This window comes from Suricata suricatta, chromosome 7 (assembly GCF_006229205.1).
Source record: "Suricata suricatta isolate VVHF042 chromosome 7, meerkat_22Aug2017_6uvM2_HiC, whole genome shotgun sequence".
NCBI classification, from domain to species: domain Eukaryota; kingdom Metazoa; phylum Chordata; class Mammalia; order Carnivora; family Herpestidae; genus Suricata; species Suricata suricatta.
In genome coordinates, this window is record NC_043706.1 from 12,333,940 (window position 1) to 12,345,979 (window position 12,040).

The window sequence follows — 12,040 nt, forward strand, 5'->3', positions numbered from 1 at the left end:
CCACGGTCCCATCAGAGAGGAGAGAAGACATCGAAACCCGTGTTATGGGGACCCGTTTTGTTGCCCGAGGTAGCTTTCATTTTCAGGGCTCGTCTGGGTTCGGAAGAGGGAGTGTTGGTGCTTGCCTGGTTCCTCCTCCCCCCTCCTCCGCCCCCGCTGCAGCTTCTCTTATCTGCCATGCATATATTTCACTTGGCATTTAAGTGCACGGTTCTTAAAACTGCTGACAAATAATCTCCATTTCACATTTTGCTGGCACCGTGGCCTCACTGTAAATGCTCTCTGCATGTTCTCGGGAAGTTGCATAATTGCAGGTGCTCCAGTTTGCTATGCAGGAGGCTTGGTGACTAATGGCCTAATCAGGACTTGAAAAATATATAAACAGTTCAACAGAAGCAATTGATTCACTGAGCTCTTTTCATGCGGACAAGGGTGAGCTAATGGGAATTAGAAAGACGGAGGTGTGCGGCCTTTGATGCGTTGTCGGGAGAGCGTTCCCACAAACCCCGTGCATTATTGCTCATTGATGCCGTGTGTCCCCTTTCATATGCATGAGCCCACAGTGCCACCCGGTCGTCCTAATTGGCTCGTACTTGGTATTCCCTGATGTGGATGTTGCATGCATTACGATTCTTTTCCTTTTCTCCAAACGCTCCTGAGTGTGACAGCTTTGGAGAGGCAGCCTGTCCCCTGTGGGGACGCCCTGGCCCTGGTTTCTTAGGATAGGATTTCAGGCAGGACTGCATGGCTGACCTCGGCATGTTTGCTGTTCATGCAGATTCTTGTTCTCTCATCCTCGGTGGCCCTTTTCCGTCCAGAACGTCCCGCTGAGATGCACAGAGGCAGAGACTTCGCGGCAGGGACTGAGTTTGCCAAGGAGGACCCAGGCGCCTCCCCAGAGCACTGTCCAGTAGAGGAGGCGTGAGAGCAGACATCCTGTCACGTTTTCTTTCCTTTGCAATGTATGAGATGTTTCCCCTGCCCAGTCTTCTCCCGTGTGAGATTTTATGTCTTTTAGCTTCACTGCTCATCCGATGTCTAAATGTTTGATGACATCGCCCAGCCCCCTGGAAGCTAGCCTCTCACTGATGTCATAACTCAGAGCATCCGAAAAGAAATCATTATTGACGTGTTTTCTCAAATAAGACACATGCCTGTTCATTCATTAAGGAAAAAAAAAATGAAAGAGTTCTTTCACACGTCCTGCGCCCCTCATTCATGGTTCATGCTTGAACTTGTTTCTGGCTGTTGAGGAATTGCAGGGCTGATGGACTACTTTATGTACAGTAGTGAGCGGCGTCTCATCAGTGTTATGATTATTTTTTTCACTTTAAGTTTTAAGCTGCCGGAGCATAAGACAGTAACCGGTTTTCCGCGCTTTCTGGGATTCTGTCGCCCTTCACTCCCTCTCTTGGGTGACATGCGCTCACCCTCGTGTTGAAATTGCTGAGGCCTTTCTTCCCCAGAGGATCGGGGGAACGGACTACACAGTTTGATGTCTGTCGCGTCACTTGTGAGCTCTGCCGGAGGAATGTGTGTTTTGGAAAAGTACAGCAGTTGAGAATTTCTTGTGGAGCTCAGCACACTGTGGGTTTGGAAGGCAAAAGAGAAGGAAAGGAGCAGTGGAATGTTTGGGGGGCTAATGGGCCTTTTGGGGGGCTCTTGAAAGCAATAGATATCCAGGTCATCACCTTGACCCAAGGCTGCCTGCAGCTCTGCATCCTGACCCACCACACGGGCCACTTGTGGGGCTGCTCTTGCCAGAAGAGCTGGGGCTCAGAGCAGGGGCGCCCGACCATATCCTCCCATACTTTTTAAAATGCTATTTATTTTGCTAGAGCTTTATTATGTGTATTATTTTTAATTTTTTTGACATAGCAACTGGATTACAGTATTTTTTTAAAGAAGTTATTTTTAAAGTTACTCTTAATCCCACTCTGTTAAGAACTCAAGATATGAAGCCACTTCAAGTACCACAGTAATAAATGAATTAATATGTATTAAGGTTAAAGAAGCTTAATATTACAATAGAACGGAGCAAAATCTGCTGGAAAGCACGAATGCTTTAGCATTCTTTGCCTAATCCCTGCATTTAATTGCAGAGATGGAATGCTTATTTTCAAAGAGGGGTGGTTAGGGGGCCTGAGTGGCCCAGTCAGTTAAGTGTCCGACTTCAGCTCAGGTCATGATCTCACGGTTCGTAGGTTCGAGCTCCGCATTGGGCTCTGTGCTGACAGCTCAGAGCCTAGAGATTGCTTTGGATTCTTTGTCTCCCTCTCTCTCTGCCCCTCCCCCACTCACACTCTGTTTCTCTCTCTTTCAAAAATAAAGATTAAAAAAATTAAAATAGGTAGAAGAGGGATGGTTGGATCCTCAGATATTTCTGTACGGACCTCCAGTGAGTTCTTCCTATCCGATTCATGTGTGCAGATTCATTAAAGTTATTGTGGAGAGTTGTATGCACAAAATCATGTGTGCAGGGTCTTATGGGAAAGTTAGATTTTCAAAGTTAACTCAGATTCTATATGACTTTTGCTTAACTTTTGAACTTACCTTCCACATAAAAACTGTATTCTACTGTTTTTTTCTTCCTCCCTCCTTTCAGACTTTCCTTTCCTTCTCCCTTCCCTTCCTTTTGGTGGATTAAATCCCACAGATTTGTGTGTGTGTGTGTGTGTGTGTGTGTGTGTGTGTGTGTGAGAGAGAGAGAGAGAGAGAGAGAGAGAAATTAAAATAGGGGTTATATTCAAATTAGAAAATGACTAGTACACTTACGTTCAAATCAGAAAATGACTGGTATACTGAATATTCAGATCTCTTATAAAAGAAATAAATAATCCAAGTATTCTGTAAAAGCTGATCTGAATTCCCCATCCTGTATTCCTCCTCAGCTTTCTGTCTTCAGTTTCCCATTTTTAGCTGGCAAAGAACACCAGCCAGAAGAAAGCCAGGTTCATGGTGCTGCAAGGTGCATCAAACCATCTGTAGATAAGAAGGTAACATTTTGGCCTAAGAACCACCTTCTAATATAAGATAGAAGATAATATAATAACTGAGATAGCATACAAAAGGGCCCTGTTAATAAGAATTTGAAAATAAGATTTTTCCTAAATAACCAAATTTATTTGGTAGTTGGGTAAGACTTACGTGATACAAACAGGTACGTTTTCTCAAAAATCGAAAGAAATGAAACTAGACACTCAGAAGCCAGATTACGAAGAAGGAAGGCAAAGGAAAGATACGTTGAAAGTCATTGCCAGAATTTAGAAAAACGAAAAAGCAAACAACATTTTGGCTCAAACAGTAGGTCTTTTTAGGTGAACAGCCGTGGACGGATGGCTGAATGTTGGAAGAAAAAAAATCTCATCATGCACTGAGCACTTTCAGAATGCCACTGAGTTTTTAAAAAGTTTCACAAACAATTTAGAGGGACCCGTAAATACAGAAAAGAGGTTGTGGCCATAGATGGAAACAGAATGAATTAAGAGCAGTGCTAGAAAAGTGTGAACAATTATATCCAAATTTCCTTGTCTTTTACTCGCCTTTGCGATTAGTCAGCCAGTGAAAAACAAATGAAGGTGAACATTTTAGCTACTGAAAAGGAATTAGCTGCTTGAAAAGAAAGGGTTCATCTTGCATTTAACTGAAGAGTAACCCTCAGTGGAGTTCTGTGCAAACAGGTGAGAATGAAGCAGGATACAAGTCAAATAGGTAAAGTAAACGGGATTTGGAGAAAAATCCTAGCGTATAGGTTTTAGAGCCCTAGCCCTTTGTGACAAAAGCTGCCAAAAACCACTTCAAACCCAATGATGAGCGCATCGAGAGCCAGGGAGCCAAAGGCTGAACAATAATTCCATCCATGTAGTATAATACTCAAACATGGTGGTGTATTTGAACTTTACAGTAAGCGTTAAGGGCTCAGTGCTATGTGCCTGTCTGTCCCCTTCCTAGGTGGGATTTTCATCCTGGGGAGGGGATTTAAAAATAGAAGACTCCTGAGGCGCCTGGGTGGCTCAGTCAGTTAGGCGTCCGACTTCAGCTCAGGTCATGATCTCACGGTCCATGGTTCAGGCTCCATGTCGGGCTCTGTGCTGACAGCTCAGAGTCCAGAGCCTGCTTCAGAATCTGTGTCTCCCTCTCGCTGTGTCCCTCTGCCACTCACTCTCTGTCTCTCTCTGTCTCTCAAAAATGAATAAATGTTAAAAAAAAAATAGAAGACTCCTTCCCCCCATACATACCTGTGTAATAACCTATATTCGAGCTTGGAGCTGTCCACTTGCAAAGTTCATGGTCATTTCCCAGCACCCACCACATGCCCCTTGATTCACACCTTATTGTTTGTTTACAGATCTGCCTCCCTGACTCAGGGTGGAAATTTTCTTTAAGGACAAGGACAGACTGGTTCCTTTTTATACTTCTCATGGTGCTTTTCGCACTGTGGCCACTCCAAAATTAGTCGTTGATTTTTAACATACTGCTAGCTGGTTAGTGATGAGAAAAGAAATTAGCAAAATGAGATAAACACTCAGATCTAAAATGTTACAAAATATCATAGAGGGTGCTTGAACACAGGACAAAAGGGACATGATATTCCAGATACTGTGGTGGAGTAGAAGAAAATCAGTCATTAATGCTAGTGTAAAACTTTTCTTTGTCAGCCTAGTGTTCCAGAAATAAGGGCCAATGGTATAGCTAAATTTGTTAGGGAGATGTTTCCAACCAAAAAGGATCATGCTGCGATTCTTTCTTTACCATGAGAAATCCATCTTGGAAAATACAATGTGTGACTTGGGAATCAGGGTAAGAAACCCAAAATGATGTTCTTTTTATAGAAAAAATATCCGTTCTGCTCCTTATACTGGTTTCTTCTTTTTTATAGCCATGGCTCACTCTTTGCAATTGTCTGTTCGTTATCCTCCCGGTAGATGGAGGATGCGAGGACCATGTTTTATTCATATGTTTTTCTCCCAGTCTAGCACAGAGTAGGTAGGCACTTAGCAACTGTTGAATGAAGACATGAGGTGTTTCAGTTTCCCTAACAGCTAAAAGGATACGTAAAACCAGGGCTGAGACCAACAAGAGTTGGTTTCACATGCTGGTAATTGTGGGTTTGGAAATAAGGAGCTACTTTCTACATTATTTTTATAGCAGTGTGTCCTATACCCAAGTAACTTGCAAAGTAACAATTTATAGTTGTGGAGTATTAAATCTGGCAGGGACTTAAACCTGTAGCTCAGTCCACTTAAGAGCCTTCCCCAGATCTTCTCAACTAGCCATAGAAAAGTGGGGAGGGTGGGTTAGTAAATAACCTTTTCAGGATTTTAGCTCTGTGGATATTTTCAGCAGATTGCAAACTCACCCGCACTTGCTACTTTATCGCTACTGTGGCAGAGTCATTACTGGTCTGAGGAGCGTAGCCTGGTTGGAGACAGGATCCCCGCTGTTACCTGTCTCCATGTTTTCATTCACAATGCAGCGCTTTGAAATTTGGTTTTGCGTATTAGAGACAATGCCGAATGATGTCCAAGTTTTTTTTCTTGCCCCCCCCCATTCTCATCCCTGGCGGTGTGCTGCACCCCAGTTTTAAATAGCATATAATATTCATCTCCACCTCCCCCTGAAAACTCTTTCCCCCTCTCTTCTAATGCACTGCTTGCCAGGAGTGTTTGAATTTCACAGCTTTGAAACAAGAGGAAAATGCACCTGTGGTTACCAGTGTTGCCTGCCGTAAGGCCAGTTTCATTACGAAGAAGTGGGGATAGAATCCTTAATAAGTATGGCATTTGGTTCAAGACCTTGGCTCTGAGATCTTTCGAGTCATGTGATATTTGCAGGCTTTATAAAAATACGGGGCACTTGGAGAAAGGCTTCTGAGAGAAAAACATGAAATTCCAGTCTTAGGATTGATGCGGCCATGGTTGATGAAAGATTAATCTACAAAGATTGTAGTTAAGTTGATTGATTGGCTAAGTTGATTGGTTACTTGCAGGTACCAGGGATGTGTCTGCTAACATTCCTGGAAGAACATTCTGTAAAGTCGCCAATCTGTGCAGCCAGTGACCTGCACCGACATTTCACAGGGTTCAGTGTGGCCGTGGCTTTCCATCAGATTAGTAGTTTTGAGCCTTTGAATTTCACATCCCATGTTGGAAGCTGGTAGTTTTGTTTCAGATTCCGGGAAGAACAGGGGCTGTGTTTCTCATTTACTGTTTTGTTATTTTGGAATTGAAATGCTCAAGTTGGAACAGAATTAAAAGTTGCATAAAACAGGGACGCCTGGGTAGCTCAGTTAGTTGAGCTTCCAACTTCAGGTCAGGTCATGATCTTGTGAGTTCGAGCCCCACATCAGGCTCTCTGCTGACAAACAGCTCAGAGCCTGGAGCCTGCTTCCAGTTCTCTATCTCCCTCTCTCTCTGCCCCTCCCCTGCTCATGCTCTGCCTCTCTCTGTCTCTCAAAAATAAATACATGTTAAAAAAAAGAAAAGAATTACATGGGTCTTTTAACATCTTTGTTTCACTCTTTTCTCAGAACTCACTGGGGGCATTATCTGTTTCTCTGGTAGACTGGCTTCCTATTCTAGGACAATGGCTGTTTCCCAAGATCTGATTCCAAAACATCTGTTCTGTCATCAATCAGGCTTCTAGTCAGCTCCTATTTGATTTACACCATGTTAAACCTTTGATGGAAAGGACTTTTATTAATGAGGTTTAGGCAATAAAGTTGCAGAGGGCTTTAGAAAGCTGCTGGTAGCAGTCACATGGCAAGCTTTGGCCTGGTTAGCCTTTCTCGCGGTAAGATGGACGGTGAGCCCGTTGGCAGGGTTGGGTTGTGGGTCATTGTAGGGCAGCCATGTTTCCGTCGACTGTGGCTGGAAATAAGTGTAGTGGGGCCGTTAAAAAAGCCTGTGGTTGAGTTTTGACCCAGAGCTGTTTTAAAATGCCAAGCAGACTGAATTCATGGGAAGCTAGTTTGAATGAGACCAGCTGCAGTGAAAGAATATATATGAACCCATGCTGGAGGCCTCTCTGTCCCTTGGAGGGCAGCCGAGAGCTAGGCAGACATATGGCCGAGACCAGTGGATCCCCCACCGGGGGCCACTTCTCCCTGCCTCAGAGAACACTTGGCCATGTCCACAGCCATTTTTGGTTGTTGTGAGTTGGGGGGGAGGGTAGTTCTACTGGCGTCTGGTAAGTAGAGGCCACGGATACTGCTCAGTACCCTACTGTGCACAAACAGTCCACACGAGAAAAGAATTAGCTGGCCCCAGATGTCAGTAGTACTGGAGTTGAGACACCTTGGCTTCGACTCTCTCCTCTTTGTAGTTTTCAAGGTGATAAAGCAGTCTGTCACCGTGGACGGTGGGAAGAGGAGCCATCGGGGGGAGTGGGAAGAGCAGAGTAGGGGCAGAAGTGGATAAAGGAAGTGTGTGAAGTTATTTGGGCCACATCTCCGTTGCACCCAAGGGGATATTTGGGACTCTGTCTTTACTTGTTTGGGAAGACTGAACAGTGTGTGAGCCAGTGGGCCATGGCCTTTGGGTTAGAAGTAACCTGAGTGTCTTGTTTTGTTCTTGTTTTGTTTCTTCAAAGAGCCTGCATTAGTTATGATGGCTGCTGCAGCAAATTAGTGTAAGCTTGTGGCTTAAAACAGCACAGATTTATTACCTTATAGTTTTGTGGGTCAGAAATCCAGCTAAGGGCTCACCAGGCTAATGTCCAAGCATCGGCAGGGCTGAGTTTCTTATGGAATGCATACGTATCAGTGCCCTTTCCGGTTCCTAGGGGCCACTTGTATTCCTTGGCTTGTGGCCTTTTTCCCCAGCAGCAACGCTGCATCTTTCAGGTCTCCTGCGGTCACCGCTCCCTTCACTCTGTTCTTCTGCCTTCCTCTTCCACTCCTGGGGACCCTTATGATCACATGGGGCCCACCTGTATAATCCGGGGCATTCACCCCAAGATTCTGAAGTGCATCACTTCTGTGACATTCTTTTTGTCCGTGGAAGGTAAACCTTCACAGGTTATGGGCATCAGCAGGTGGACATTTTTTGGTGGGGCATTATGATGCATATCACAGAACCCAGAGCATTTAACAGCACTGCATTTAGCTGACTCAAGCTAGATGTATAGAAAAAGAGGAATTATGGGATGCCTGGGTGGCTCAGTTGGTTAAGCGACTGACTCTTACTTTGGCTCAGATCACGATCTCACAGTTTGTCAGATCAAGCCCTGCATCTGGCTCTGTGCTGATAGTGTGGGGCTTGCTTAGGATTCTCTCTCTCTCTCTCTCTCTCTCTCTCTCTCTCTCTCTCTGTACCCCTCCCTGACTTGAGCTCTCTCTCTCAAAATAAATAAATAAGCTAAAAAAAAAAAAAGAGGATTATGAGAATTGCTTGAGGTAGAGTAGCCCCCCGGGAGCAGATGATCTTCCTCGTGGCCTGTCATCAGAAGGTCAGCGTTAGCCGAATGCTGCATTTTGGGGCCAAGGTCATTTACCTCACCGCACCTCATCACGCAGGGATTTTATCTTCTCACGCCATCACGAGAAGAAGGGTGGGTGCAAACAGATAAGGCATTTTGAGAGAGAGAGACCACATCACATAACTCATTACAGTATATGGTTATAGTTGTTCTGTTATTAGTTGTTGGTGCTCTTACTGTGCCTGATTTAAAAATTAAACTTGATTAGGAAACAGGGTTTTAAATGGTGGGATGGGAGAACCCTGAGCTTCCCTCCTCCCACAGACACAAAAAATATACAGCCACATATGGTATAATTTTTTGCCAAAAAACGTGAGGATTAGGCGAAGATTCCATCTACAATGAAACACAAAAGAGACACCTGGAGCAGGTAGAAGAGGAAGAGGCCCAGCCCCCTTTGGAACCCAACCTGGACATGGTGACCACAGAAGCGAGAAGGACCCCCAAATTGTGAACACTTGCTTGAGGACTGAAGGGATTGCACCCTACATCCGGCATCCTGACCTTGAGGGCTGGCTCCAGAAAGACAAGCCCTCTAAGCTTTGGGTTTTGAAAATCAGTGGGGATTAAGGCCAGGGGAATTACAGAACTATAAGGAATGGAGATCTTGTTCTTTAAGGGCTCAGGTGCAAACCCACTTTCCCAGAGATTCAGCACGAAATCAACAGACCGACTGAGAAGCACTTAGACCGTAAGTGAAGGAGACCCACTTACTGCCATTGGAGCTGCTGAGAACCTGCTGAGACTATATGGGCGGGATGGGGGTAGGATGGGGACGGAAATGCAGGTGGGTGATAGTTGTACGATCTCATTCTATCTTTCTGGTCAAAGAGCCAGCAGGCGCCATTTCCAGCACCCTTTCTTTGGCCTGCCAGGACTGGAGGGCACACTCTGCCCAGGCTGCAGCATAACCAAGCTGCGTGAGGCCCCATGCCCCACCCACGCCGTACACTAGCGGCTGGCTAGTCTCACACCCGGAGCCCCATCCAACCTGTGCAGCTGCTGAGCCCAAACCAGGGGGGATAAGTGCCCAAGCCCTGGTCTCCCCAGGTGGTGGGTGAGCTACAATTGGGCTGGGGAGCACCCTGAGCCCCACCCTCCCTGTCTAGCAGCAGCCAAGCCATAATCAGCCTGGATGGCCACTCTGAGCCTGGCCCACCCAGCACAGAGACAGAAATACAAACAGAGAGTCAAGTGGCTTGAACCGCCCCCACCCTGTCCCGCACAGTGGCTCAGCCACAGATGGGTCAGGTTAGTGCCCAAAGCCCTGTCCTCCCTGTGCAATGGGTAGGCCACAGTTGAGCTGGTGAGTGCCCAACCCCACCCTCCCGATGCAGCAGCCATGGCCCTGTCACAGTCAGGATGACCGTAGAGCACCTGGCTCTGGTAGCCAGGGAAGATTGAGCTTTGAGGCCACATGGAACATCCACCGTACAAGACCACTCCATGACTGAGGGAGATAGTCCTCTCTTCTAATACACATAGACAAACAGAGAGACAGGCAAAACAAAGAGACAGAGGGATATGTTGCAATTTAAAGAGCGAGGCAAATGCCCAGAAAGAGACCTTAATGAAATGGAAGTAAGTAGTCTACCTGATAAAGAGTTCAAAGTCATGGTCATAAAGATGCTCACTGACCTCAGTAGAAGAATTGATGAACACTACAAGAATTTCAACAAAGAGAAAACATAAGCAAGTACCAAACCGAAGTTGTAACTGAACTGAAAAATAAACTAGAGGGTTCGACAATAGAATGGATGAAACAGAAGCATGGAGCGGTAAGCTGGAAGACAAAGCAATGAAAAATACCCAGGAAGAGTAACAAAATGAAAAAAGAATAAAAGAAATGAGGACATCTTAAGAGACCTCTGGGACAAGATTAAATGGAATAACGTTTGCATTATAGGAGTCCCAAAGGGAGAAGATAGAGAGAAAGGGCCAGAGTAATTATTTGAACAAGTAATGGCTGAAAACTTCTTTAATCTGAGGAAGAAAACAGACATTCAGGTCCAGGAAGTCCAGAAAATTCCAAATAATATGAATGCAAACAGAAACACACCACAATACATTAAACTAGTAAAAGTGAAGAATAAAGGGAGAATCTTAAAAACAAGAATAATAGCAAAGTATTACACACAAAGGAAACCCCATAAGACTATCAGCAGATATTTTTTTTTTCGCAGAAACTTTATAGGCCAGAAGGGAATGGCATGGCCTATTCTAAGTGCTAAAAGGAGGAAACTGTTAACCTAGAAGTCTCTGTCCAGCAAGATTATCACTCAGAATTAAAGGAGAGATTAGAAGTTTTCAAGATAAGCAAAAGATAAAGGAGTTCACCACTACTAAATTGGCCTTCCAGGAAATGTTAAAGGGACTTTTCTAATGTAAAAAGAAAAGGCACTAATTAATCATCTGTAATAAGAAAACATACTAAATTTTAAATCCTACAGGAAAAGGTAAATATATAATAAAGGTAGTGGATCAACCACTTATAAAGCAAGTATGAAGGGTAAAAGCCAAAAGTAGCAAAATTAATTAAAAATAAAAATAATAATTAAGGGATACATAAAATGAGATGTGAAATGTGTCATCAAAAATGTAAAACAATGGGATGGAGTAAATATATAAAACTTTGGAACATGTTACACTTAAGTTACTGTCAACTTAAAAGAGACTATTATATACATAAAATGTTCTGTAATCAGAAAGAAAAATCTTAAATACACAAAAGCAAAAAAAAAAAAAGGCATCTAAACATAACATGAAAGAAAACAAAAAACCGTAAGGGAGAGAAGGAGAAGAAAGGCACACAATGACAGAAGCAGCCAGAAAACAATTCCAAAAATGGCAGTAAGTACATACTTTCCAGTAATTACTCTAAATGTAAATGGACTAATTTCTCTAATCAAAAGACATAGGGTAGCTGCATGGATAAACAAACAAGACCTTTCTGTGTACTACTTACCAAAGACTCACTTCAAACCTAAAGACACACAGACTAAAAGTGAAGGAATGGGTATACCATGCCAAAGGAAATGGAAAGAAAGCTGAGATAGCAGTACTTTTATCAGGCAAAACAGACTTTGTAGACTTTGAAACAAAGACTGTAACAAGACAAAGAAGGGCATTCCATAATGATAAAGGGGTCAGAGTCTAAAAAGAAGATAAATCATTTTTAAATGTTTATGCACTCAACATAAAGCATCTAAATATATTAAGCAAATATTATTAGAAATAATGGGAGAAATAGCAATATAATAATTGTAGGGGACTTTAATATGCATTTACATTAATACATAGATCATCCAAACAGAAAATCTAAGTAAGGAACATTGACCTTAAATGATACATGATACCAGTTGGATGGACTTAATAGATAAATACAGAATATTCTATCCCAAGACAGCAGAATACAAATTTTTTTCAAGTGTACATGGAACATTCTCCAGGCTAGATCACATGGTAGGGCACAAAATAAGTCTCAATAAATTGAAGAAGATTAAAATCATATCAGGTATCTACTCTGACTACAGTGCATGAGACTGGAAATTAATCATAAGAA

At 43.6% G+C, this 12,040-nt stretch overlaps 1 long non-coding RNA gene across 1 annotated transcript in view; it reads left to right on the plus strand.

The window, feature by feature from the left end:
- LOC115296871 overlaps positions 1 to 12,040 on the plus strand; it is a 233,322-nt gene that overhangs the window by 17,197 nt on the left and 204,085 nt on the right. The gene's annotated exons all lie outside the window — the stretch shown is intronic.